Source organism: Tenrec ecaudatus, chromosome 8 (assembly GCF_050624435.1).
Source record: "Tenrec ecaudatus isolate mTenEca1 chromosome 8, mTenEca1.hap1, whole genome shotgun sequence".
Taxonomy (NCBI): Eukaryota; Metazoa; Chordata; class Mammalia; order Afrosoricida; family Tenrecidae; genus Tenrec; species Tenrec ecaudatus.
Window position 1 is genome coordinate 157,180,151 of NC_134537.1, and position 22,644 is coordinate 157,202,794.

Sequence of the window (22,644 nt, forward strand, 5' to 3'; positions counted from 1 at the left end):
GACAAAATACCTCACAACTTACACCATTTCTCCTCTATCATGATGCTGTCTAAAGGTCTAGGGATTAAGTGTTTCTACAGATGAGGAAATTCTTCTTGATACAGTGACTGTGCATTCTTTTCAACTTCTTTGGATGCTTCCTGCATCGTTCAATAGTTGGCTCATAGAATCAAGGCTGAAACTTGAGGCATGAACTTTTTTCTTGAGTTCTTTCAGGTACAGATATGCTGAATATGCTCTTACCTTTTGGTTTTCTTATTCGATGTCTTTTCAGATTTCATTGTAATATTTGCCTTTATCTTTTTGATCTGGCCTTTAAATTTTTCTGTTTAGCTCTTTGACTTCATTAATTCTTCCATTTCCTTTAGCTACTATATGATTAAGAGCAGATTTCAGAATCTCTTCTGACAATAACTTTGATCTTTCCCTTCATTCTTGTGGACCTTCTTTAAATGACCTTTTGCTTTCTTCATGAATGATGTCTTGATGTCCTTCCACAACTCATTAGGTCTTCTGTCATTAGTGTTCAAAGTGTTAAATCTCTTCCTGAGATGGTCTAGAAATTTAGGTGGGATAGATTCAAGGTGGTATTTGGCTCTCATGGACTTGTTTTGATTTTCTTCCACTATAAGTTGACCTTCATTTGAGAAATTGATGGTCTATTCCACAATCAGCCCCTGGCCTGCTTTTAGCTGCTGATTTTGAGTAGCTGAAATAAGTGATGTCATTGCTGATATCAGGTGGATCTTGGCTGAGAGAATACTAGAAATCGGTTTACTTTGTTTTATTGACTATTTAAAAGCATTCAGCTGTGTGGACCATAACCAATTATAGAGAGCCTTGAGGAACATGGTAATTCCAGAATTACCCTTTCATTGTGCTCCAATTCATTGTGCTTGTTTGTAACCTGCTCATAGGTCAAGATGCTGTTCTACAAATGGAACAAAGGAATACTACATGATTTAAAATCGGAGAAGGTGTGTCAGGGTTGCATCCTCTCCCCATACTTGTTCAGTCTGTACCCTGAGAAAATAATCAGAGAAGCTGGATAATATGAAGAAGAATGTGACATCAGGATTGTAGGGAGGTTTATTAACAGATGGAACAACCATGCTGCTGAAAGTGAGGAAGACTCCATGTATTTGCTGATAAAGATCAAGGATTTCAGCCCACAGTATGGATTACAACTCGATGTAAAGAAGACCAAAGTTCTCACAACTGGATCAATAGGTAGCATGCTGATAACTAGAGAGAAGATTAAAGTTGTCCAGGAGTTCATCTTGCTTGGATCTACAATACTGCTTGTGGAGCAGTAGTCAAGAGATGAAAGGATGTATAACATTCAGACAAGACATCGTTAAATTGTTGAAACAGGAAGGTTGCTTTGAGGATTAAGCATGTTGGACTCAAGCCATATTTTCTATTGTTGCTTGTGAAAGTCGGACACTGAATAAGGAAGATCAAAGAGGGATCATTGCATTTGAATTGTGGTGTTGGTGGAGTATTGAAAACATCAATGGTCAAAAGAACGAGCCAGTTTGTCTTGGAAGAAGTACAGATCAAATGCTCACGAGGGGCAAGGCTGGTAAGACTTCATGTTCCTTGGGCATGTTATCAGGAGAGAGCAGTCCTTGGAAAAAGGACATCATTTTTGGCCAAAGAAAGAACTAAAAAAGAGGAAGCCTGTCAATAAGATGGATCAACAAAATGGCTGCAACAATGGGATCAAACAGAGCAATTGTTAAGGATGGCACAGGACTGGGCGAGGTTTCATTCTGTTGTCTATCAAGTAGTTCTGAGTTATAACTGTCTTGATAGTTCTTCACACCACCATTCCAAATTGTTTCCCCAAGTGGCTGTACCATTTAACACTCCAATTGCTCTGCATGCTTACCAATATTTGGTGTGTTAGGCTGGGGTGTCAAGAGAAACAAACCAGTGGCCCTCACATATGTATCAGAATGGGCCAAAGGGTGCAGGGTTGTATGGATCCAGGATTGGTAGAAACATGGCAGGGTGCTGAAAGTGCTTAGTGCTGCATGGCCCACATGTGGCCACCCCTGTAGGCAGGCAGTTTGAGCAAACTGGAAGATGGAGGGACAGAGAAAGAGGCTGTAACCTGATTGACAGGTTGAACTCTGCCCATACAGATTCATATAAATTCTAGTTGACATAAAATCATCCAACTACTACACTTGGAATGCTCACTCTTATATCAATAAATGGGAGTACATTGGTATCTAGTTGGGGTTTTAATTAGAATTTTTCTGAGAAATGGTGTTTGTAACATTTTCACGCGCTTATTAACAATTGACCACCAACTCTTTTGCGTAGACATTGGACTGTGATCTGCCAAGTCAAAATTTCAAACTCATTAGTCACTCAGTGGGAGAAAGATAAGCCTGCTCCACTGAAGGTTTTATCTTTGGTGAAATTTCCATACATGCTCACATTTAATTGAATAGTACTTTTCTTATAATTTCTTTAGAAACACTTTGTCTAGATGATGCTGGACTATTGTCAGGCATATATTCTGCCAATATTTGTTATTAGCCTATAATTTGCACTTATTTATTTTAAAACTCATTTTATTGAGGGCTCATACAACTCTTATCACAATCCCTACATCCATCCATTGTGTCAAGCACATTTGTACATCTGTTGCCATCATCATTTTCAAAACATTTTCTATTTGGGCCCTTGGTATCAGCTTCTCCATTTTCTCCTCCCTCCCCCACCCTCCCTCCCTCATGAATCCTTGATACCAGGAGGGGAAGGGGAATGTGTTAGGGGTCTCTAGAGAAACAAAACCAGGACACTAATAATTTTATATATATATTTATATGTAGAGATAGATAACATAAGAAATAGACAGTTAATTAATCTATAAAGCAGTACAAATGGCTCAGTGCAACTCACTTCCATGAGACAGCTAGTACACTGGCAGTCCTTCAAGTCTTGAGGGCCGCAGGGTATGCAATTCAGGCTATCCGGCCACAGGCAGCAAACAGCAAGCAGGTCAACAGTCAGCCAGATGGCAGGGTCTGACAGTCCTCAGCTCAAGAGATGTACCTTCCAGTAGCGTGGCGAAGCCAGACTTGAAGGAACCTCTAGTTACAGCGACACAATCCACGAGTTAGGTGTCTCACAGGTAGTGTAGCTTGCAAATGGAGGCACGGGACAAGTAAAAGGCAGCTGCATACCACAGGGAAGGTATGGGGAGAAAGGGGGACCGATCACAATGATCTACATCTAACCCTACTCCCAAGGGCTGGACAACTGAAAAGTGGATGAAGGGACATATTGATCAGTGTAAGACATGAAAAAATAATAATTTATAAATTATCATGGGTTCTTGCATTTTTATTTTTAATAGCTTTGAATGACAAAAGATTTTAATTGTGATGAATACCAGTATCTCTTCTCTTAGATATTGTGTTATGTTCATATATGGAAAATCATTACTTAGGTTATCTCCTAATTTTTCTTCTATGAGTTTTATGGTTTAATTCTACTTTTTTTCTTTTGTAACTTTAATCGGAGCAATGCTATTCATTTTATTTAACTCTCCTTTATAAGCACCAAATCTTAGTAGCTAAGTCAATTTTTGGAGAAGAACTTTCCTTAGAAACAAAATAATGATGCTCATGTTCTAGGGGTTCAGTGCATGTGGCAGCCTCAACTGTGCTGCTGGATCATCCTTAAACTGACTTAAAAACAGACCACCCTCGTGCATCAAAATAGACATTTTCTATTTGTTTTTTAAAATTGAAGATAATAATAATAAAGAAAAAAACCTTAAGGAATTCACAATCAATTGCTAAACTCATTCGGATGCCATCCAACGTGTGGGGGTCACACATGCTGGGTGCCGTTCATCTTCAAGGCTCAGTGGTCTTCCACACAGTGTAAAATACCCACAGTTCCAGGTACGAAGGGACACAGACGATCTCCTTGGAGAAGCCCACAGGACAATAGAGGCGCCCGAGCTGTTCTTCGTAGAGGGACAGGGCTTCCGTCAAATTGACACAGTTGCCCTGTGTAAAGTATTTCCCATCGTGTTTCAATACTTGCATTGAAAGGTCAAGAATCAGTCTGAGGAACTCCCAGGTGGAATCTTCCTCTGGAGCCGTGGAGATAGGCACCGCCGTCAAATCATTGATGACATAATCAAAGAGCTTTCCTTCTTGGGCGTACCTCTTCAGCACCGGAATGCAGTCGGCTATCAGGACCTCGTAGCAGTCTCCTTGAAGCTGGTCTAGGACCTCGCCACAGGCTCTGCGCATGTGCTTCTTACACGCATCAATCACCATTTGGTCAATTTCGACCATCGTGACCATGCTGGGCTTCAGTTTCACGACTTCACGTAAGATGCCCCCATCGCCGCCGCCCAGAATCAGCACCTCTTTGCCGGCGTAATCTTCTTTTCCAGCGCCCATAATGGCCCGGGTATACGCCAAGTCGCTCTCGGCCAGATTGACGTCCCCGCTGAGGATGAGCACATTCCCAAACTGCTTCGAGTGTAGAATCTTAATGTTCTGGTAGGGCGAGTCCTCATCGAACAGCACCTCGTCCATGTCGTACTCCACCAGGCGCCCGTCGGCAGTGGGCCAGTACCTGTCCACGGCGCCGCCTCGCACGAGGGGCGGCAGGCGCTTCACCCTCGCCCGCCCCCGCGGGCTCAGCTCCCTCAGGCGGTCTTCGACTCGGTTCAGAAGACCGTCAAGTTCTTGGTTGCCCTGCGCATCGCCATCGTAACTCTGGACGTCCAGCAGCACCAACCCGTGGGGGTAAATTCTCACACTGGCAAAGCTGCCGTTTTCGTGGGCGTAGGTTGCTAAGCAGCCGTGGTCCGGCCAGGTGTGCACCGACTCGCTCATTCCCTGCTCTTGGAAAATGGGCTGCAGGCCTTTGAGAAGGGTCTCGCCATCCGCTTTGGCGCCGAGCGAGAAGTCCAGGGTGCTGTGCCGTGCGGCCGCCATAGTACCGCCGAGCCTCGGGTCCTGCCGGGGAAGCGGCGGCGGAAGAATGCGGCGGCGGGCGGGGGGGACGGCAGCACGCCAAGGACGAGGGGGCGTGGCCGCCGCGAGGCCGGGGCGCGGGGCGGGGCGGGGCGGGGCGGGGCCGCCGAGAGGCCGGGGCGCGGGGCGGGGCCGCCGAGAGACCAGGGCGCGGAGCGAGGCGGGGCGGGGCGTGGCCGCCTGGTGGGCGGGGCGTGGGGCGGGGCCGCCGCCAGCGTAGGAAGCCTGGACGCCTGCTCCGCAGCGTGCGTCACCGATGGCCACGCCCCGCCGGGGACCGCTCGCCCCTTCAGGCCCTGTTAAGGCCCCTTTGAGTTGCCAAACTCAAACTTCCTTCTTCCTTTACTTCTTCCTCCTTCCCTTGCTTCCTTCCTTCCTCTTTTCCTTTTGTAGAGGAGACTTCTTTCAATACCGATGCCATATTGTTTTGTAAGTAACATATTTCATAAAGTTCCTGTCCACTTCCTGTTCACTGAGACTCTAAAAGAAATTGTGATTGATGTATCTATATTACTATTTCCAAATTTTAAAATGTCGTGTGCTTCAGTGACATCATGATGTTCATCATCCTCCTAGGTTGTGCAGTCATTGTCACCACCGTTTCCAATTATTCTGCCTCCATTCATAGTAATTCTGTCTGCCCTATGTAGTGACTCATTCTCCTCTTCTCCCTTCCCCATGTCCCAGTGAGCACATGAGTAATCTTTCGTCTCTAAAACATTTACCTACTCTACATATTTCCCATAAGTGGGATTATGCACTTTTATTGTGACTGGTCCATTTCACTGAGCACCATGTTCTGAAGGTTCGTTCATGTGGTAGCAGATATCAGACATCCATTTCCCTTTGTGGCTGAATAATACTTACTTGTACATATCTACCATAATGTGGGTTTATTAAATTAAATGAGATTATTAAATTAAAGTGAAGTGTTCGAAAAAAATGGATATATAAGTTATTTCTAACACTTCACTTTAATAATGTAAGATCTCATTTTGTTTTTACTACTTGCTTTTTATACTATAAGAATTTTTTATTAAATCTAAGTCCTGAAACAATATCACTATATTTCTATGAGTTTTATGGCCTTAGTTCACACATTTATTCCATGACTCACTTGATATGACTTGGGATTTGGTTTTTATATGGTAGGAGGTATGATCCAGTTTCATTCCTTTGCATGTGAAAATCTAGTATTTCTAGTAGTTGTTGTTAAAAAGACTTTTCTACTCATTGAAAGGACTTAGCATCCTTCTAGTGCTACTGACCTTAGATGTGTGAGTTTATTTCTGGACTCTTCTGTCCCATTGGCCTATATATTTATCATTATAACAGCAACAGGAAGCTTTGATTTCTGTAACTTCATAGTTTGTTTGAAAATCAGAAAGTGTGAGTTTTGTACTTTATTATTACTCATTTTCAAGATTTCTTCTGCTATTTTGCATTTTTTGAGAATAATATGCTGGTATTTTTAATTTCATCAAAGTATTTTCTTTAATTATTGCGGTAATCAAATTAATTCTTTCAGAAAGTATGTATTAATAAAATGTTATATGATTGATTTTTCTAATGCTAACCCAGTTATATTTCTGAAATAAGCCTCATTTGGTCATAATGTACTTCTTATACTCTTTACGCAGTTTTCGAATTACCAAGATTCAGATAATTTTTACATCTGAATTCAAGGGAGATACTGATTCATAAGTTGTTTTGTTTTCTAGTTCTTTCATTTCTCTTGTATAATCATTACTTATGTTATCAGGGCAATGCTGGCGCATGGAGTTAATTATGGGAAAGTCTGTGTAGATTTAGTACTACTTATCTGTGTGGTTTTGTTTGTTTGATTTTGGAAAAGAGTCCTTGTGGCTTAGTGGTTATGTGTCAGGCTGCTAATCTTGAGGTCAGCAGTTTTAAACTACTAGCTGCTCTGTGGGAGAAAAATGAGGCTTTCTACTCTGTCCTATATCTAAGGTTGTTATGCGTCAACATCAGCTCAGTGGTAGTAAGATGTGTCTTTTTGTAATTTATCTTTTCTTCTAACCAGACATCCTGCTTTTGGCGGGACAGTCCCGCGGCGTTTTAAAAACGTCCCGATTTTTGGAAAGGATGCACGACAAGCTAGGGTATAGGGTTTTCAGCTGCCATGTGGCTATTTTGCCAGGATATGAGTTTAATCAATGGTGTCCCGCTGGTGTCCCGCTTTACCAATGTCAAAATCTGGTCACCTTATAAGGAAGGTAGTCTGTGTCCTTCAATAAATTGGTATCTTTCATATCATAGTTGTGATTTGACATTGAGTTTGGTGTGTGCCTGTGTGTGTGTATGTGTACACACCAAACTCAATGTCAATGAGTAAGTTTATTTCTGGACTCTTCTGTCCCATTGACCTATATATTTAAACTATATAAACTTCCCCAGTGGAACAGTGGGGGTTTCTAACTGCTAACCTTTCTAGCAGTTCAGCATGTAGCCCTCTGTGTCACCATGACGTCTCATATATATGTGTGTACCTATATCCCTTACAAAGACATTGATGTGTATCTGCTTTTATTGTTGCTATGGAGAGAGATCTATCCATTTACTGTGTCTAGACCTCTAATAATACTTGTGTGCCTCATAGTTGCTGTTGGCCATTTTTGTTGGGGCATAATGGTGTGTAGTTTTCTCTTCTTGCCTCACGTTTGACTGCGTTATCAGTATAATAATGGCCCGATGGAGTGAATTGTAAATCCTTTCCTCCTTGTTAATTACATGTCAATATTTTTCCTGATACAGCTGGGAGCTTATCAATTTCAGTGCCCTTTTCAAAAACCCGGCTTTTGCTGCATGCCTTCATTTTTGGTTTTGTTTTCCATTACACTGATTTATTCTGTTTTCTTTGTTGTGCTTCTTATTACTTTGAGTTTAATGTGCTCTTATTTTTCTGTTTTCTTAAACTAGAACTTTATATAATTGATTTCTTCTTTTCTCATATAACCATTGAATGCAATACATTTTTCTTTAAATAGTGCATTAGCTTGATCCCACGTCGATTTTCTTTAGTTCAAATATTTTCTAATTTCCCTTGTAAATTAGCTGTAAACCATGGCTTATTTTAAAATGTGACTTTTCTTTCTTTTTTTTAGCACTTTGAATATTTTATGCTGTATTCCTTGTGCTTATATGGATTCTAAAGAGAAGACTGATGCAATTCTTATCTATGTTTCTCTTAAATTAGGCTTGCTTCCTTTGTCTTCATTCAAGATACATATATGCATATTATATATTTAACACATATTTGATCTCGTTTAGTTTGAATATTATAACATGCTTTGATTGGGGTGGAGTGGACCTTGCTGGGTGTTCCTTGAGCTCTTGGTACTTTTTATGCTTTCCTCTAGACCTTAATAGCTCTGGTAGAGTTGTAAGGTCAATGTTGGGCTGCGAGCCACAAGGTCAGCTATTAACCCTGACTCACCAGTCACTCTTCAGAAGAAAGATGAGTCTGTCTGCTCCCAGAAACATGTACAGTCACAGAAAGTCTTCATAAAGTTGCTCTGCGTCAGAAATGACTCGATGACCATGAGCTTGCTTTTTGGCTCATAGACACTTGTATTCACGTCATTGCGAGTAATCGACATGCAGTTCTTCCTCTAGAGACGTCCAGTTCAATCTTTATCATGTTAAAACCCCAAAGTTCCAAATAGGAAATAAATAAGCATTTTATCAAGGTGCCCCCACACAGTGAATTGAAGCAAATATCTCACTGTAGAAAAGTCAAGGCTGTGGAGCCAGATGAATCTGGGCTTTATTTCTAGCTTTGCCTTTTGTAGGTTAGATAATGTTGGTCAAGTTGCAAAGCCTTTCTTACTCTGTTGGGGTTTTTTGTTTTGTAAAATAAAGCTAACAAAGGACACCTGAAAACCCACTGCCATCTAGTCCATTCCAACTCATAGAGATCCTAAATAGTCTCCCAGACTGTGAGTCCTGACAGGAGCAAACAGGGGCACCTTTCGTCCCCAGCAATTGAGACGCTCTATAAAGCACAGGGCTGGCACTCCGCAGAATGTGCATGTCTGATGCTGAATTACACGTGTGGAGAAGTGGTGAGATGAAACCCCAGCTCCCTCCTTACATCAGGGGCACACATGTTCCTTTTCATGATCCTAACGATCACACCAGAAGACATTTCATGGCTCCAGGGACACAGAACATGGTCAAAATGAAATTTCTTTTTAAAATAAAGGTATATAAAGGGAAAAAAGATACCTGTAAAGGGGCTTCCGAACCTGTGGTAAAGGGGATGAAAAGGCAATGGGAGTTTTTAAGTTTTTTAAGCCTTCACATTTGTGGTCCGTTCTATACATTAGTGAAAAAAAGCTCTCAGAATTCAGTCAGGGAGGATTTCTTCTTACTTATTTTTAAATATAACCAAATTGCATGATCTGAAAATTTATCTACATAATTAACGGTCTCTTAAGAATCACTTAAAAAAATTTATTGGGGGCTCAAACAACACTTATCACAATCCATCCATCCATCCATCCATCCATCCATCCATCCATCCATCCATCCATCCATCCATCCATCCAACCATCCATTGTGTCAAGCACATTTGTACATACATTGCCACCATCAGTCTTAAAAAATTTGCTTTCTACTTGAGCCCTTGGTATCAGCTCCACATTTCCTTCTCCGCGCATCCCCCTCTCCCCCATAAGAATCACTTTTTGCATTCATCCAATTGATCCAAGTTACCTCGTTGTCACAAGTGTTTCTTGCTGAACTAGAAAACTAAGAATTGGTCGTTGGAACCCAGTGATGGTGCTGTAACAGAGGTACCTGCCGATCTGCTTTTGTAAGATTATAATGAGAAACACCCCCCCCCCATTTACAGGGCACTTTTATGATCAGAAGTTGCTCTAGGGAGGCAATGCTGTTTGATTCATTTTTAATATTGGACCACTTCTCAGCACGTTCATAAGCAAAATAGTGCCATGTCGACACTTGATTATCTACTGAATGGAGGAGCTGGGGTGCGGGTCTGAACGCATCGCCTTTGAAATATGAGGGGTTTCAACAGGTTCACGAACCAGTGGAACAAAAAGATCATGGAATTTTCCGACAAGCTCTTTGACGCTTCCTCATACAAACTCTGCGAAAGGGAGGTGTTTGCCCTTGTTTGGATCTTGAGATAGAATATCCATATATTTAATCTTATAGGTTAGTTGCTCAGATGTTCCCTAAATCCGTACCTCTGTAGACTGCTCATATTGTTTGCAAACATAATATAATTACTCTACCAATCTGAAGCCCCTCAACTCCCCTGAGCCAGAAGCTAGAAACAAAGCTGTCAAATGTTTTGGATTGTTTTCTATTCAGACAACTGCTGTGCCTCAATGCAGATGTTATTGACTCCTGGAATATTGCCAGCAAGGCTGGCTTGCTGACCTAGCCATAGACAAGTCTGCAAACTACATTTAATGACATACCAACTTGTTTCATTTACTTGATAGGAGGTTTTATTTGCCACTCTTTAAGCTCTTACAATTTATTCTGTTTGCTTTTCATTTCTCTCTATAGCTTACAAGCCATTCAAGATCATTTTTTTGGCACAAAATCTGATGGTGTTTACATGACTAAAACAGTCACGTGTATTTCGGTATATTGCTCATTATGTCTCAGTTAGATTTGTGACTCGCGTGTCGTCTCTTAGCACCAGCTTTCTCCAAAACCATTTCTGAACGGTGTGGGAATCATTTAAATGCTAAGCCAGGGTCTATTTCAAATAATCTATTTTTGTGGTGTAAATGGATATTGACTCTGGTTGTTAATTGTCATTAAATCTGCTTAGCAGTATTTCTCAGAAGATTCTGATATATCTAGAGGAACTTCTGTGCCCTCGGAGGTCAATTTTCGGCCTATAACCTCATTTGACTGTTATATTTTAATCAGAACATGATTAAAAGGAATAAGTGAGAAGATTATTTGACTAGACATTAGGAAACATAGATTTTTACGCTCTTGTCAAAGCAGGGCCCAGAGCTCTTGTCAAGTCACTCAACCTGTGGCTTCCCTCCTGCAGCGAAAACCTAAAAACAAGAAGAGTTTTATTGTGCATGTCGGTGTTAGCTGCAGCTGAGTTGATTCCGACTCGTGGCCGCCCCATATACATCAGAAGGAAACACTGCCTGGTCCGGTCCCATCCTCACAATAGTTATCATGTTTGAACCTGTTTCTGCAGCCACTGCGTCACTCCATGATGTCCTCCAGGGGCAGGGTTTTCCTGACGTCGTGTCCAATAAAGTATATGCCATGCTTGCTGCTAAGGAGTGTAATGGCTGTATTCTTCCAAGACTACACACATATATATACACACATATATATACACACATATACACTATAATACATATATGAATATATGCAGACATATACATACATACATGTATACATACACTATTACTGATGTTATCATGACTATTTTAATATATTTTAGACTTATCTGCATTAGCAAGTTGTAAACAGACCAATAGCCAAACATTTTGATGGCCTATTGAAATAGGAAGCAATGAAGAAAACAGACATAGCAGACTGATGACTGGAGATAAGATATCCCTAAAACTAAAAACCAAACCCATTACCATTGAATCAGGTCTGACTCACTATGACCCTGTATAGATTGTCCAGGGCTCTAAGTCACATGGCGTCATCTTTTCCCCTTGAAGCAGCTGGTGGTTTTGATCTTGCAGTTATCCCCGCCAGGGCTCCTGCAAATATCCTGAACCATTCCTACGCTGAAGAACATGGGTTGATCTCTACCTAAAATCAAGGCTCCTAACAGTGCAAATATTTGTTTCCAACTACTAACCTAAAGGTTGGCAATTAAAACTCACCTTCAGCACCATGGAAGACAGGGTATTGATCTACTTTACAAAGAAGACAGCCAAGAAAATGCAATGCAGCAGTTCTCCTCTGTAACACAGGGAATTTTCCTAAGTCAGAATCAGTAACAATGGTTTGTTTTCACATCTAGACTCAGTCAGCCTATTATCCTCTCCTGGGTAGAGGACCCAGGAGGACTATTTGCTCACTGCTAGTGCGGAGCCTGCATGTTTAGAAGGAAAACCTTCCTGAAATAGTCGAGTGGTGCTAATCATATAGGAACAAGGACGTACGCATCTGGTCCTTCTTCCTCAGGGCAGTAGGAAGTGTTATATGGCAGTTCAAGTAGCCTGACCATTATGAGTCCAGCGCTCGTCTGTCACCACCGTGCGTGGAGTATGCATGGTCCCCAGTCTGTGAGTACTGCCTGCCTTAGAAGATGTTACTGCTTTCATTTTAATTCTCACCACAACCTCACAATGATGATTTCTTTTTAGTATTTAATAGTAAAGGAGTCTGAATCTAAGAAAGGTTAAGTAAGTGACTGCACCTCACACATCTAGTAGAAAATGGAGAGTTGAATTTGCATGTAAGGTATTTTTGTCTATGTGTGATTGTTGAGTTCAGCCTCGTGTTGCCGTGAACTAACATGAAGGGTCTTAGACTGAGGGATCCTGGGTTCACATCCTGGTTCTACTATAGCTCAGCAAGGACATCCTAGAAGGTCTCCTCTTTCCCATTTGCAAAAAATAACCTGTTTCCCTCAAGTGCCGTGACTCGTGGGAACGAATACCAGCTTGAAACCTAGAGGAGCGAGAATCTCCTCCTGGTTGCTCCACTCCCTGCTTGGCATCCCACTGCCCTCCAGGAAGGCGTTAAGCTCTTAAGCTCAGGTTGCTCATGTGTAAAGCATGGCCATTATACCTGTTAGGAAATAATTCTTCATGAGTAAGTCATATTTCATCACATCCATGTGTTGATAGCCAATTCGCTTCAGACTGTCCTTTAAATCATGTTTGTCTAAGGAAAAGACCTTGAGAAAATAAAAAAACGTGACTCCTACAGCAATCTACTGAATTCTGGCACAAGAAGGACAGAAAGCTGTCCATTTCCTGGTGCAGATTTGCTACATTCCAAAATAAGAGAGATAAAGAACCCAGATGGGAAGATGAGATTTTTTTTAAGGCATCTTTCCATATATAAGAGCAGACTCCTAATCTCAAGGTGTCTCTCCTTAGTGCATCTCCCCTTTGTGTAGCAGCAAAACTTGGACATTATCATGTGGGGACTGGGGTTCAGGGAATAGGACAGGGAGTTATTCTGGTTACTGCGTTTGCTACGAAGAGTTAGCTCAGACGTTCACTTCTGACCCAGAGGCCCTGGGTTTTTCTCCTAGTGGCTATGCTAATACAACTTGTTCAAATGGTACAATCTCACACCCTTCACAGAAACTATTTTACTTACCCTTTGAAATATATTTTAAAATTTATCATTTTAGTTTTCACAGATAAGGAATTTGAAACTTGAGCAAGTTACGTATTTGTTTCTTGGTTGGTTTGTTTACCCCAAATCACAGCTAGGAAGAGGCAGTGAGAAGGTTTGAAACGTGATTCCTTCCATTCTGGAAATACAGATTCCTCTCTCCTTACAACTTATTTATTTCATTAAAGATCCTCAAGCAGGTCCGAATGAAGTCCTGAGTGTCGAGAGTAACCGAAACCCAAAGTCAGGGGTCTCCTATACTCACCCTGACTCTCGTCTTCAAGTGTGTCTTGATCTGCTGCCCCTTTGAATTTACACAGCAACCAGAATTTATTCCTTGACTTTTGGCCCCCGATTCTCACGCTCTTCCCGCAAGGAATGTGAGGAGCCCGCTTTCCACCCAGTATTGCTCTGATCTGTACTTGCCAGGCTCACTGTGCCTTAGCTCTCTTCCCCGGCACAGAGGGTGATGGGAATATTATAGAAGGCTTTCCAAGTCATTTCACAGTGCCTGCTTTGCAGTATAATGTCAGGCTCTTAAAGAATGCAATATAAATTTTTAAGCCCAGCAGTAAAGTATAAGTTACCACATAATAGAACACCTAAATTATTGAGGGGGATCGGATCATCCGGAGGCTTCTCCAAGGAGTGCTTGTTGAAGAGCTATGGCCGCTCAGAGCAACGCTTGAAAGCAACAATGAGATCTAAACAGCCTGTGTTTCACAAGCAGAAAAAGAAAATGTTTTGTTTTCCTAAGTGGGAAAGAGGGTTTTGGTTCCTCTGCCACAGGGAAGCTCTTGCAGACAGGTCCCGACCTGTCTTTCCTGTCATGCCCAGACTGGTGATGAATATGCACTAAAATGCGCATAAATGCTTGTGGCTTTTATTAGCCCTTGGAGAATGCGCTAACCTTTCCCACAGGTCCTAATAAGGTAAACAAAGACCATAAGACAAAATGCATGTGTGTGACGTTGGGATTATGTATTCTGAATGATTCCACTCACTTTTGTGCCCGTTTCCACGATGTGTTCTGGAAAAACTGAGAGGAAGATAAACCTCTGACCCTCAAGAAGCGTGTTTCCTCGTCGGAGAATTAAGCCTTCACATTAGCTTAATTTAAAGCCAATCAGGATAGGCAGCACATCTTGCATGCGGCCCAAACGCGGCTCCTACTTGTGCATGAAAGTCAAGCTTTTGGAAAATCGCTCATCTTTACTTTCTCTATTATTCTCCTGATATTTCCGTAACCAAGTTAAAACTCCTGCCTAGTTTCCAAAATCAATAGATTCATTTTCCTCGTTCTTATATTTGTAATTTTTCTTCATTTCTTCCCAACATCGATTCAAATTGTCTGTATAGCAGAGTATCCCCATGCCAAAAATGGGCCAATATAACCAGACAGCTGGCAGAAATCAACAAAAGTCTCTGGAAGAAATAGCCTCGTCGGAAGCATTGCCATGTTTCTATGGATACCTGCTCAGTAACATCTGGAACACAATCCAAGATAGCGAAGCTCATGATGAGACCAACAACATGCATAAAAATCCAGCTAAAACAACAGACTTCCCAAAATGTATTTACTTTTATATAGTTTCAAATAGTGGGACTTGCTATGTTCAACCAAATAGAAGATAACATATATAATTTTACCCAGATAACTGGAAATTACCCAAAAAGTGACACAACAAATTTGAAAGAGCACCAAATACAAGTTCTAAAACTTTTAAATTGCTGACTTTTAAGATGTAATTAAAAAACAGCTATATAGAAACAGTGGAGTAGGACATGGTTGAGAGGATAAATATGTGAATTTTATATCAATAAAACTATTGAGAAAATTCAAATACAATGAGAATAATGAATGTTAAGTTCAGAATAAATGAGTACAAAATAAACTGATGAAGAGAAAATAAGTAAATTTTTTTAAAGGAAAGTAGAGTGAATGAGTCAAGGTAAAACTCATTTTAATAATATTGTAAACTTTTTCAAAATAGATAAAAGGTGTCAAACCACAGATTTAAAAAAATCAAATGAAATTCAGCCTGGATAAATAAGAAACCAGATAGAGAAACAAAGCAAACTGGCTCTCTTTTTCTTTCTCTCTGTCTCTCTCTCTCTCTCTCATCTAGTCAGATTAAGTCACTGATAGATCCCGACTATCCATAGCAATGGTCTCGAACAGTTTTACTGTCAGATAGGGATCATTGATACTGGGTCAAACTTTATACTTGGTTTGTTCTCTCTCTGGACCCAACCTGAAATTCTTCGAGGTGCAAGTATTCTTGCTAGTTCCACAACAAAAATTTCTTCCCTGGTCTTTGAATTATTCATGGAGGTCTTATCTTTCTGATCCACTATTTGTATTTTTCTCTTTCTATTATTATCATTTTATCCTTACCACTTTATTTTGCTCCTGTTATTTTGAATTGTTTCTGTTGGGTTTTCCCGTTGATGAAGCACGGAAGGAGTAGATTCATAGAGATAAGAACTGAGGCAAAGGTTTATAGGAGCAGTAGGGGTGAGGGTGGGATAGAGAGAGGATGAAGAGGAGGGAGGAGCAAACAATGTATGTGGGTGGGGGAAGGGAGTGCTGGAACTGATGGTGATTACACAACTCATTTTAAAAGTGACTTAACCATTGGTGGTTGGGGTGTGTGTTCTAAAATGGATTGTGGTAATGATTTTATAACTCTTCTTGATATGATTGAACTATTGAATTGTGTGATATGTAGATTAAAAAGCAATAAAACTGTTGAAAAAACCATATAGATTAAAACTGTCACAAAAGAAGACACTATTGGGGGCTCGCTTCGACACAAGGGTTAAGTGCTTGGCCGCTCACAGAGGGGCAGCACATTGAGCCCATCAGTGGTTCTGCAGACTGATGTGGCAAAGAAAGATGTTCCCATAAAGATGATAGCTTTGGAAACCCTATGGAACAGTTGTGTACTGCCCTATAGAGTTCTGAAGAGTCAGAATCGACCAGATTTTTAAAGGCATTATGATGAATGCTTTCTAATCTCATATTGATCTAGAATTATCCGCCTATTTATCATATCCTGTGCACCTAATTTATTTTCCCCGTGCAAACAGCCATCTGGTAGAGTGTGCTTTCTGCCTGAAAAACACCTTGTAAATTTCCCTTAGTAGTTATTGTGGTTGCCAAGTGGAAATTCTTTTCTATTTTTGGTGGGCAAAGAAGTGCATAGTACTTTTATTTCTAAAGGATATTTTTACTAGCTATAGAATGCCATATTTGTCTCAGTTATATCAAATTATTTGCTATGATACACACACACACACACACACACATAAATACATGATGGGGTACTCCCAAAACACGGGAATTTTTCCCCAAAGCTATATATTTTAACTTTTTAAAACTTTTTTTTAAAACAAAACAACCCTATCACCTTCAAACTTAATGACTCCATTACACTTAATACATTTAAGTGATTCCATTCTTGGAAATATTTTTCAAACTCATCTGTTTGGTGGCTAACAGCATCTCCCTCAGTTTTTAACCTATTTAAGTGGTCAAATTGCTGTTCTTTCATGTCCTCTTTGAGGATCCGAAAAGAAGTTGCTTGGAGTGATGTCAGGTGAGTAAGGTGCGGGGCAAAAAAGTCATGCTGTTTTTGCCAAAAACTGGCACGCTGAGATGGCTGCATGTGCAGGCACCTTGTCATGGTGGCAAAACCTGTCCCCCGTTTTGCCACAAATCAGTGTTTGTTTGTTTGTTTTCGCACACTGTGATATTCTTTTCAGAACCTCAAAATAGAAACCTTGATTAACTGTAATCTGTTGGAATGAACTCCAAATGCAGTATATGTTCATATTTTCAACCATTTGGGAAGTTGACAGTCATCCAGGACAAGATTTGTCATCAGTTGACCTTTCACTTTTTTAAAAATGAGAAAACCACTCATACATTTGAGTTTTTCCCCATAGCATTGCCCTTGTAAGCTGTGTTCAACATCAACATTGCCCTTGTAAGCTGTGTTCTGTGGCATTTTTCCCAAGCAGGAAACACAATTTCATAGCTGCACACTGTTCTCTTAAATCAGTCATCACAAAACATGAGATTTGGGTGAAACTGCTTCCATGAGAAGATTCTCTGTGCCAGAGAGCACCTGCCCAGGTGGCACAGCTGGGCGCACTAACTCAGAGTGAGTTGCTTGATGCTCACCTAGGGGGAAACATGCGTACTATGAAAACTCCACCCAATTTTATCAGTGTTTTTGGGGGTACCCCTCATATATCTATAACTAAAGTGATATCCAGTCAGTAGAAAGGTTGACTGAAACTATTCTAATAAGATTTATCAGACTTGACAAAGAAGAAATGGACACAGTACTATCTTATTAGTGATATGGATCGGCACAAACATTTCTCTGCCAAGAAAACTCCAGGCTCACATGACTTCTCTAGAAAAGTCGATCAAACTGTATTTTTTAAAAAACAAAATCTTAGCTGAAAGCATCCAGTGAAATGAGAAATAACATTCCCTGCTTCATTTCTTGCATTCGGTATAATTTGGATAACAAATTTGACAGGCGATGTACTAAAAGGAAACATTAGAAACCATTCTCATTCAGAATTTGCATTTCTGAATTATTCATGTGATGACTTAAATTGTTATGCTGGTTTTAACCCTACACCTGTGACCTTGACCCTGGATGGAAATGAGTTTTCCTTGGGGATGATTGAGGCCCTGAAAGGGTCAGGTGGGCCTTAAACTCACAGGAGCCCCGTGAACCACAGCCTAACCTTGCACCGGCCTCACGATTGGTCTCATGCTTAAGTCCATTGTTGTAGCCACCGTGTTCATCCTCGTGTTGAAGGCCATCCTCTTTTCCACTGCCTCTCCTCTCTACTTAGCTACCAAGAGCGGTATGGATCACAGTGAGCACATCCCATGACGCACGGGCCTACCATGAGTTGCAGGCTGACAACAGGAGCTAAAAAGAACAACAATGAAGATATCAAGTTATTGTTTAAGGTGCAGGCTTATGGTCAAATGCAATAGACTAGGGTGCTCAAAAATAGAAACAATATTCAAAATATTTGAATATTCCGTTCAAAAATAGAAACAAACAGTTTTCAGAGTACTTGTTTTATAGTGCTGCAATAACTGAATGTCTAAACCATGAAACTTGACACCTACTTCTATCAACATGCAAAATCAATTCCAGGGTAATTGAAGACCTAAATGTGAAAGGCAAAAAAAATTGCATCTTTATCTCTGGTGTGGTGAACCTTTGAACATCAAATAATCAAATACAAAGATTATCAAACATAAAGAAATATTGAAAAATTAGGGTATATTAATTATTCATATTAAGTGGAGTTTAACAAGGCGGCTGCTAAATATAAGGTCCATAGAATAAAGGCAATTTGTTTTTTATGAACTGTAATAAAAAGGAAATACATTTGTACAATAATCACCCTAAAGAAGAGAAAGAGAAAACACACAGAGAGAAAACAATTCACAAACATGTTTGCAATACATGTAACTGACAAAGGACTTTTATCCAGAATGTATAAAGATTTCCATATCGATCAGAGTAGGACTTACAACTCAGTAGAAAGATGGACCATATAACAGATGTATTTCACATAAGGGGCTAGAGAAATGATTAAAGTATGTATAAAGCATGTCAAACTTTCTTCAGCAATAAACTGCACTGATACCCCTACACACCGACCAGAATGCTAATACTTAAAAGACACCAATTACCAAGTCTTTGTGAAGTTCTGAAGCAATTAAAATGACCACTTACCACTGATGATATCATAAACTGATACAGAGTCTTTAGAACATTAATAGGCATTATCTGCTAAAATTTAGGGTACTATGCATTCCTTTGGATCTTTGGGTGTCAAAGCAGATTGCAAAATCAAAAAATTGACTTTCAAACTCATTCAGGTTTAACATGGAATAAACTCCTGGTGACTTGTGTCTGTAAGTACAGCCAAGTAGTAGGGGAGGGTAGACTTTGTAACAAATGAAGACACTATGAGTCAGACTTCATTCAACAGTAAGATTTTTTTTTTAGTGTATTCCATGACCTTACAATTCTATTTCAGTTTATTCACCCAGTAGAAAAATCTGCTGAATGATAAGCCTAATCATGTTCATTATTAATAATAGCTAAAAACTGGAAACAACCCAAATGTCTGCCAACAATGAATAGATGTTTATACTAGATTCTAGGTAAAACAAGTAACTCAGCAATGAATACATTTTGCAAATATCATGGTGGAGAAAAACATTAGCTATAAAAGAATGCACCCTTGACTCTCACTCTCACTCTCACACTCTCACACTCTCACTCTCACTCTCACACACAAAAAAATAAATAAAAGAATTCACCCAATGTAATTTCATTCATATAACATCAAAAAGATGAAATTGCTGTCTGATTAAGAATTTATAATTGGGTGTGATAAATACAAAGGAAACGAGGAAAAGATGGCTGCCAACTCGGACTTGTGGTCCTGTCGGGTAGCTAGTGTAGGGTTGTGATTAGCAAGAAGAATTCATAGGACTTCTGGGAATCCGGAAATGTTCTGTGGTTTTTTACATGAATCATAGTTACATGGATATTTGATTTATAATAATTTATTAAGCCACAATTATTTTTATGTACCTTTTTGTATGTGTGTTATATTTCACAAAAGAGTTAAACATAGCTACAACTCCACAGACTTGTTCCTTTGTTATCTCAAACTAACTTGAATTTGGATTTGTTTTACCTCTTGAACTTCTTGAAGGGGTTAATGCTGTGATCCGTCACATGGTGTTCCCGCCCTGATTCCTTTTAGCACATTCATCTCACCCCTTAAGATCTGTTGAACCCATTCTCTTGTCATTTCTTGTCGCTGCCTTTACCTAAGTCACCATGATACCCTTATGTGATGTCTGCACTCTTAACGAACACATAACTAGCTTTCCTCTCTTTTACTTGATCTTGTCTTTCTCCAATCTATTCTCCACACTGTTGTCAGAATTCTCTTCCAAAATACCAGTCTGATCATGTCTTCCTCATTAAATTTGGTCTGGCTTATCATGCCATGTTATACAAAGCATCCTTCATCTTCCTATAGAGGCTGGTTAATCTTTTACACTTCATGCTGCCGAGATAATATTATTTTTTCAAGGTGGTAGTGGTGATGTTTTAGGCACCATAAGTCTACTCTTTACTCATAACAACCCCGTGTGACATACAATTTCCTGGGCTGCAGTCTTTATGGATGCAGTGACACCGTTGGTTATCCCACGGAACTTCTACGTGGGCCTGGACCACTGGCTTTTCATTTATACGTGCTTAATTCTTGTGTTACCAGGAATCCTTTATTGAAGATTTTATTGTAATGTTGTTGTTAGTACTTTCAAGTGGATTCTGACTCATAATGATTCAATGACCCCAAACACATTAGATCCAAACAATATATGGTCCTGTTCCGTATTCACAACCCTTACTATGTTTGTCCCCATCATTACCCAGCTCTTAAGTCAATTCCATTTTTGAGAGTCTTCCTCATTTTTGCTTAAGTTCAATCCATCTACTTATTGAAGGTATAGTGAATAAAAATAAACCAGACAAGGCATGTCATGGCTGTATCATTTTCTTTAACACTGTTCAATCTATGCCCATCCCAGAAGCTGGACTATATGAAGAATACGAGACCAAGAGTAAAGGAAGGCTCACTAATAACCTTTGGTGTGCTGATGATACACCCTTGCTTCCTGAAAGCAACCAGATGAAAGACTACAGCCTCCAATATGTATTGCAACTCAATATAAAGGGGGCAAAACCCATCACAACTGGACCAATGGACAACACCATAAATGGAGAAAAGGTTGACATTGCCAAGGATTTCATTTTACTTGGATCCACAATCAATGCCTATTGAAGGAACAGTCAAGAAATCAAATGGTGTATTTGCATAAGGCAAAAATGCTGCATAAGATCTCTTTACTGTGTTTATTGATGTCACATTTAGGGCTAAGGGGATCCTGACTGATACCATTGTGTTTGCAATTGCCTCATAAGCATATGGAATCTAGAAAATCAGTAAGGAAGACAACAGAAGAATTGATGTATTTGGATCATGGGGTTGGCAAAGAATGTTGACAATATCTTGAAGAGGATAGGAAGGCCTGGTCCAGGAGATGGGGGTCAACATTCTTGAGAATAAAGTGTGGGTTAAGTAACTGAGGCAAAGCAGTCATTATCGCTACCCAGATCCCATCATGCACCTCTGTGAAGGATACCAAAGGGCACCTGTGCTGTAATGGGGGCGAGAACCCATGGTTGGATTAGAAGTGTACACTCTGTTCCAAACCAGTGTAAAGAATGCCTGAGACCTCTGAAGACATTCCTGCAAACACTACATCTGCCCAAGGACCTTTCTCAGAAAAAGAAGCTGAAATACCTGAAGCAGAGCCTGGTGGTCTGAGGGGACCATGCCAACACCTTTCTGCAGCACTACTGCTGAGCTTGGGATATCAAGCACTAGAGGAAGACACTCAGGCGGCTTGTCTCACTCTTCTCTCAACTGAAGGTAAGGCAGCTTTGTAGGATCTGAGGGCCATGTCAGGAGAGGTCCTTTGAGGAAATGTTCCAAAAACCCGGAATGGAAAAGGATGAGAATTAGGGAAGCCCCAAAAATGGTCCATCGGAGGGGCGAGCTGGGCCAGAGAGTTGGCTCACCCTGGGTTTCAGGCCACTGCCCTTCCTCAGCACCTCTTCAGCTGGGGCAATAGCGGCAACGAGGGGAAAGGAACGTGCCAAAGGGTGGCCAGTTCTTCATCACGAATACCTTGGTGAGGGAAATAAACACCCTTCAGACAGTACTAAAGAAAGTACCTTGAACTGCCAGAAGAAAAAGCCAATGTGTTTTGGCAGAAGCACAGCTGGATTTGCTCCTCAGATGGAAGGAGAGTGAGCATTAATCTCATCTACTTGGATCACAGTATCAGGAGGGAAGAGTCTGAAAAGGACGTCATGCTTCATATAGGGCAGTTAAAAAGGAGACCTTCAACAAGATGGATTCACAGAGGGGCTGCAACAGTGTGGCCAGCATAAAAACAATTGTGAAGATCTCATAGGACCTGAGGAGGTTGCTTGTGTGTCTATTGAGTTGCATCAACTGCCCCTTTTCTCCAACTCTCATGGTTTCCTCTTGTATTATTATTTTCATGTTTGCCCTTTACTTCTCTAACCTTACCTTAACCTGCCAGAGGCTAAAGTGTTCTCCAAGCACCTCCGCA

At 40.5% G+C, this 22,644-nt stretch overlaps 1 pseudogene; it reads right to left on the bottom strand.

The window, feature by feature from the left end:
- Positions 1–2,828: 2,828 nt before the first annotated feature.
- On the bottom strand, positions 2,829–5,040 carry LOC142455319 (spermine synthase pseudogene; annotated as a pseudogene).
- Between the last annotated feature and the right edge of the window lie 17,604 nt (positions 5,041–22,644).